Consider the following 6,007-nt stretch of genomic DNA (forward strand, 5'->3'; position numbering starts at 1 on the left):
TGGAGCCTGCAGTGGGCACCATTAGACCTACTGGTTCTTCCGTTAGAGGAGATGGTGGGGTATTCTCCCTCTGGCTCTGCCTGCTATGAGGAAAGGGCGTGAACATCAGGCTGAGCTGTACAATCCTTTCACTGGGATTAAAGGGAAGTCCTTAGAACCTGTCACGAGGCTGTGGTACAGGCTGGGTATGGACTCGTAAATGGAGTCGATGTTTGATCTGCTCAGAGGACGGTTCCTCAGGTTTGTAGAGATTATCTGAAGGATTTGCGTTGGCCTCACCAGACGACCTAAAAGGAAAGAAAAAACCAAACAAAAACATTAGTCACATTAGTCATGACATGATCCGACTAATTAAAGTCTGGATTAAATGTGGAGATAACTGTGCAGTTCTGACTTTAAAACAGTTTCAAACAGACTCTGCTGTTACATTTTGGCATTCTGTACTAGTGAAATAAGAATAAAAAAGGATTTAAATATTCTTCAATTTTACTGCTTCTCTTCAATGTTACAGATTGTTTCCAACATCATTTGTTGGTTTTATTTGAATTAAAAACTTTGTCTAGTCGAGACAAGGGGCAGGAGGAAGTTAATAGTATTAAGAAGGCAATAGTTAATAAACAACTGCAGCACCAGAGGAACTATTTATCTGTACAGAAATTCTGATAATAACAAAGAATAAATGTATACTTAGCTTTTTTTAAATGAGAGTTTACAGGGCATGCTGCCTCCTCCCTTCTCTCCTCTCTAAAAGATACATGACAGATAAGGGGAAATAACAATTAATAACTTCATCAAAATTATGTAAAAAGAGGAACAATTTATCGTTATATACAATTCTGATAATAATTTATAATAAATGCATACTTATCTTTTTTAATGAAGGGGTTCACAGTGCATGGCATCTCCTCTGCTTGTCTCCTCTGGTCTTTGTCTTGTTTGTCCTCGTGTCATCTCATCTCTTTACTCTAAGAGACAAATGGGAGACAGTGAAAGTAATAGTTAATAAACAACTTAAGCCCAAGAGGAACTATTTATCTGTAAAGGAATTCTGATAATAACAACGAATAAAATTTATACTTATCTTTTTTTAAATGAGAGTTTACAGGGGACGCTGCTTCCTCCCTTCTCTCCTCTCTAAAAGACACATGACAAATAAGGCGAAATAACAAATAATAACTTCATCAAAATCATGTAAAAAGAAGAACAATTTATCGTTATATACAATTCTGATAATGATTTATAATAATTGCATACTTATCTTTTTTAATGAGGGGGTTCACAGTGCATGGCATCTCCTCTGCTTGTCTCCTCTGGTCTTTATCTTGTTTCTCCTCTCGCATTCCTAAAATAACATAGATGAAACTGAAGACTTATCTTTTTTTTAAATATTTATTTCAAATAGAGGGTTCACAATTTATGCAGTCTCCTTGTTTCCTTGTCTCATCTGGACTCCTCTGTATCCCTCCTGTGTTTTACCATAGCGTTTATCAAGCGAATAGCAGATGCCTAAGGTCAGCAGGTGTTTCTCACGGCGTAAATCAGTGGAGGCCATTTTTGCCACTTCCACAGCTGGTTCCTGAAGATGTCCACAGGTCAAAGGCTGTTTTATTAAGTGAGGGTTTTCACAGTCTTCGCAACAAGACAGCACTTGGCTTCAAGGTTGAAGAGTTTCACTTCACAAGAGTTCTGCTTCTGTCAGCGCTCAGGTGGAGAATGGATATAGAATTGTGGGCTCTGCTTTTATAGAGACAGCTCAACACGTCACTCATCACCATGACTTCAGTGTACTTACAGAAACCAAATGTTAAATATTACATTTTATTATTATCTGTTTTATGCAAAGCTAAACCTTACCTGTATACATCTAATAATAATAATAATAATTTTAAAATATATTTAACTGAAATGGTTAATTGCTTATTTTCAGTAGTAACAACTTGTCTAATGCTACTGTGAAGGATTTATAGTCCTTCATATTTTCTGGAAATAAAAGCTTGTTTTCTGCATTTTTTCAGCAACAGATATTCAGTGTATTTACATTCTGTAATTAGCTGTTTTCACTATGAGTGGTGGAGGCTCCCATTCCTGCATCTAATTCAGACTCCTCACACGTAGAAGGGATTCGCAGGAAAGGATGGATGTATCCCTGCATTACTGTGTAAACAGAAGAGAGAGCTGACAAAGAAACAAGAGCACATTTTGTTTGTTGAAACTATTTTCCCAGAACAAAATGCAAAAATATTTTTTAGCTTTTATGTAAGGTCTGTGACAGTGATTCATTATCAGCCTAAAAAGGTATAAAATTATCATTTTACACCCTGTATACTGTAAATGTTACACAGTTTGGCTGAGCACCTTTAAACTTGATCCCCCTTTTTCCAGTTGGTTGTTTTTCATATATCATAACTTTTATACCTTCATCAACTTGTTCTTGTTGGGACCAGGCATGGAACATGGGCCATTTTTCACTATTTTACTTTTATTTAAAAACGCTGTTTAGTGTAGTTTCAATTTTGCTTCAACATTGTCTTGCAAATAATTCTTTCATTTTCCATTCAGTTTTGAGAAAATATCCAGCTAAGATGATATTAGTGCTGTAAAAAAAACACAGTGTGTTCAAGAACGCAGCCACTTAACAGAATGAAATCATTTCCGCCTGTTTTATTTTTTTGATGCGGCAATGAGGTTGGAACATTTGACACCACTTACTCAACTCAGGAGCTCTTTGTGAATTCCTATATCGTCATTTTCAGTGTCAAACCAGGTCATAAACATTTAGCAAGCACTTTTATCAAATAATGCATAAACTTTTGTGTCTCTTTCTTTCTCATTATTTACACATTTTTAAACCTTCAAGGCTGCATTCAGGTCCCAGTCTCCCTGGAGATGAGTTTGATCCCACTTGTCCTGATGATCTTCAGGACAGCAACTGATTTATGCTGCTGCTGCAGCAGATGAGGAGGATGTCTGGGGCCGCTTGTCCTCACTGGAAATGGATAAAGACAGACAAAGAGGACAACAGTTAATAACCTCAGCAACCCAACAGGAGAAGTATTCAACTATATATGAATTTTAAATAATAGCATGAAATAAATTTATACTTACCTTTTAAATCAGAGGGTTCACTCAGCCTGCCTGCTTACAGGGCATGCTGCCTCCTCCTTCTCCTCTCTAAAAGACAAATGACAATTAAGGCGAAATAAGTCGATAAATTAATCAAAATTATGTAAAAAGAAGAACAATTTATCGTTATATACAATTCTGATAATAATTTATAATAAATGCATACTTATTTCTTTTAATGAAGGGGTTCACAGTGCATGGCATCTCCTCTACTTGTCTCCTCTGGTCTTTGTCTTGTTTGTCCTCGTGTCATCTCATTTCTTTACTCTAAGAGACAAATGGGAGACAGTGAAAGTAATAGTTAATAAACAACTTAAGCCCAAGAGGAACTATTTATCTGTAAAGGAATTCTGATAATAACAACGAATAAAATTTATACTTATCTTTTTTAAATGAGAGTTTACAGGGCACGCTGCCTCCTCCTTCTCTCCTCTCTAAAAGACACATGACAAATAAGGCAAATAACAATTAATAACTTCATCAAAATTATGTAAAAAGAGGAACAATTTATCGTTATATACAATTCTGATAATAATTTATAATAAATGCATACTTATCTTTTTTAATGAAGGTTCACAGTGCATGGCATCTCCTCTGCTTGTCTCCTCTGGTCTTTGTCTTGTTTGTCCTCGTGTCATCTCTCTTTACTCTAAGAGACAAATGGGAGACAGTGAAAGTAATAGTTAATAAACAACTTAAGCCCAAGAGGAACTATTTATCTGTAAAGGAATTCTGATAATAACAACGAATAAAATTTATACTTATCTTTTTTAAATGAGAGTTTACAGGGGACGCTTCCTCCTTCTCCTCTAAAAGACACATGACAAATAAGGCGAAATAACAAATAATAACTTCATCAAAATCATGTAAAAAGAAGAACAATTTATCGTTATATACAATTCTGATAATGATTTATAATAATTGCATACTTATCTTTTTAATGAGGGGGGTTCACAGTGCATGGCATCTCCTCTGCTTGTCTCCTCTGGTCTTTATCTTGTTTCTCCTCTCGCATTCCTAAAATAACATAGATGAAACTGAAGACTTATCTTTTTTTAAATATAGAGAATTCACAATTTATGCAGTCTCCTTGTTTCCTTGTCTCATCTGGACTCCTCTTGTTAAAAGACAAATGGCAGGTAAGGGGCATAAAAGTTAATACCTCCAGATATTTTTGATTATTTTGGAACATAACTTTAGAAACGTCACTACTTTTGACATAGTCTGTCAACACAAAATGGACATTACAAGCCTTTATTACAATGAAAGTAAATGTAAGAAAACGTATGTAGAAGGGCTACCACACTATAAACACAATATATTTTAACCTTTAGATGCTTTTTCAAGGAATACTTACCAATTTGTTCATTCTTGGTGAGGTTCAAATCAAAGTCAAAATCCTTTATAAGTAAAGACATCTTGGTGTCCCAGATTTTGATCCTTGATGAACAGGTACATGTTTTCCACTCTGTCCACCTCTGGCTGGTCTGGATAGCTGGGAGAAATTGCAGGTGGGGTTAATATCTTCACTGGCCCCTGTCTTGCTGATCCTGTCTTCTCCTGCCTCTTCTATCAGGCTGTTCTTCCTTGTTGAACTGCCTCTCATTGGTGGATCAGTAGTTTTTCTTGCTCTGACTCTGTCCCTGCAGGTGTTTTGATAGGTCTTCTCATTCCTAGCTTAAACTTGAATCTGAAGCTCGTGATGATGAGTCAGCTCCATTAAATAAAGTTGCATGTGCTTCTAGCTCAAGAAAACACATTCAACTTTATTTACAGACATCCATCGTAAGTGCTTTTGCTGTTCAAGTCTTCAGGGAGACTGCTGTCTGTCCCAACACATATTGGGTAGGAGGTGAGCTAAACCCTGAACAGGGCACAGGCAATTTAGTGTTTCCAATTCATCCTGTTTGGGGGGGAAAAAAAAAATAAAATTTCTTTCAAGGGAGCTCCTATCTCAAGAGTTCCTGGCAGCTCCCTCATGTTTTCCACCATATCAGACACAGGCCAGCATAAAGAAATAAAGAAAGGTGCGAGACGCAAAAAACACTGACCTGTGTACCATGATGAAACAAACTATTTACAAATGTACAATAATAACTCCTCAGCCAACCATATCCATGGTGCAGCATGTCTGCATGGGCCCCGTGCAAGACGCTACCTGGGTGTTTCTCTAGCCGTGCCAGATGCACAGGCCACAAGGGACAGACCAAGCTGCAGCAGTGCAAATGTGGTCAAAGCACCAAAGAACCTCTGGGAGCTGCTTAAGTCCTGGTTGGTGCATGAGAACTGGTGGATTGTTGGACCATCCCATCACACTCTCAAGCGCCTTTTGGTGGAGACAGGCTGCTGCTGCTGCTGCTGCTCTTCCTCTGTATCCTTCCGCTTCCCTGTTTCAGAGTCTTTGCGCACTTTGTCGACACCTTATTAAACCACAGAGGACTGACATGAGAAGGTGTCCGTCTGCAGTGTAGTCGGTCACTCTCCAGCAGTTGGTCAGCTCAGCGCTTTCAGTGCGGTACACAGTGGAGATGACTCTGGTGACAGTGCTGCCATCAAACCCAAGCTGCGGACACAGTTCCTGCGGTCGGCCTTCAGCGCTTCTATCTCCGCTCTCCAGGAAGAACTGGAGTCAGTATATTTGGAGGAGGAGAACTGGAGCCTGCAGTGGGCACCACCAGACTTGCTGGTTCTTCGGTTAGAGGAGATGGTGGGGCATTCTCTCCTCTGGCTGTGCCTGCTATGAGGAAAGGGCGTGAACATCAGGCGCGAGATGTACAATCCTTTCACTGGGATTAAAGGGAAGTCCTTAGAACCTGTCACGAGGCTGTGGTACAGGCTGGGTATGGACTCGTAAATGGAGTCGATGTTTGATCTGCTCAGGAGG

At 38.6% G+C, this 6,007-nt stretch overlaps 1 long non-coding RNA gene across 2 annotated transcripts; it reads right to left on the reverse strand.

Moving 5' to 3' along the window:
- Positions 1-527: 527 nt before the first annotated feature.
- LOC120787649 lies at positions 528-3,501 on the reverse strand. 2 transcript variants are annotated; one of them, XR_005707016.1, is made up of 3 exons: positions 3,290-3,501; positions 865-1,134; positions 528-744 (listed from the first exon to the last, which is right to left on the reverse strand). It is a non-coding gene; the product is annotated as an uncharacterized LOC120787649 (long non-coding RNA). The 2 variants fall into 2 exon arrangements; XR_005707017.1 differs by lacking the exon at positions 3,290-3,501 and adding an exon at positions 1,255-1,512.
- Positions 3,502-6,007: the final 2,506 nt, after the last annotated feature.

The sequence above is a fragment of the Xiphias gladius genome, unplaced genomic scaffold, assembly GCF_016859285.1.
Source record: "Xiphias gladius isolate SHS-SW01 ecotype Sanya breed wild unplaced genomic scaffold, ASM1685928v1 HiC_scaffold_349, whole genome shotgun sequence".
NCBI lineage: Eukaryota > Metazoa > Chordata > Actinopteri > Istiophoriformes > Xiphiidae > Xiphias > Xiphias gladius.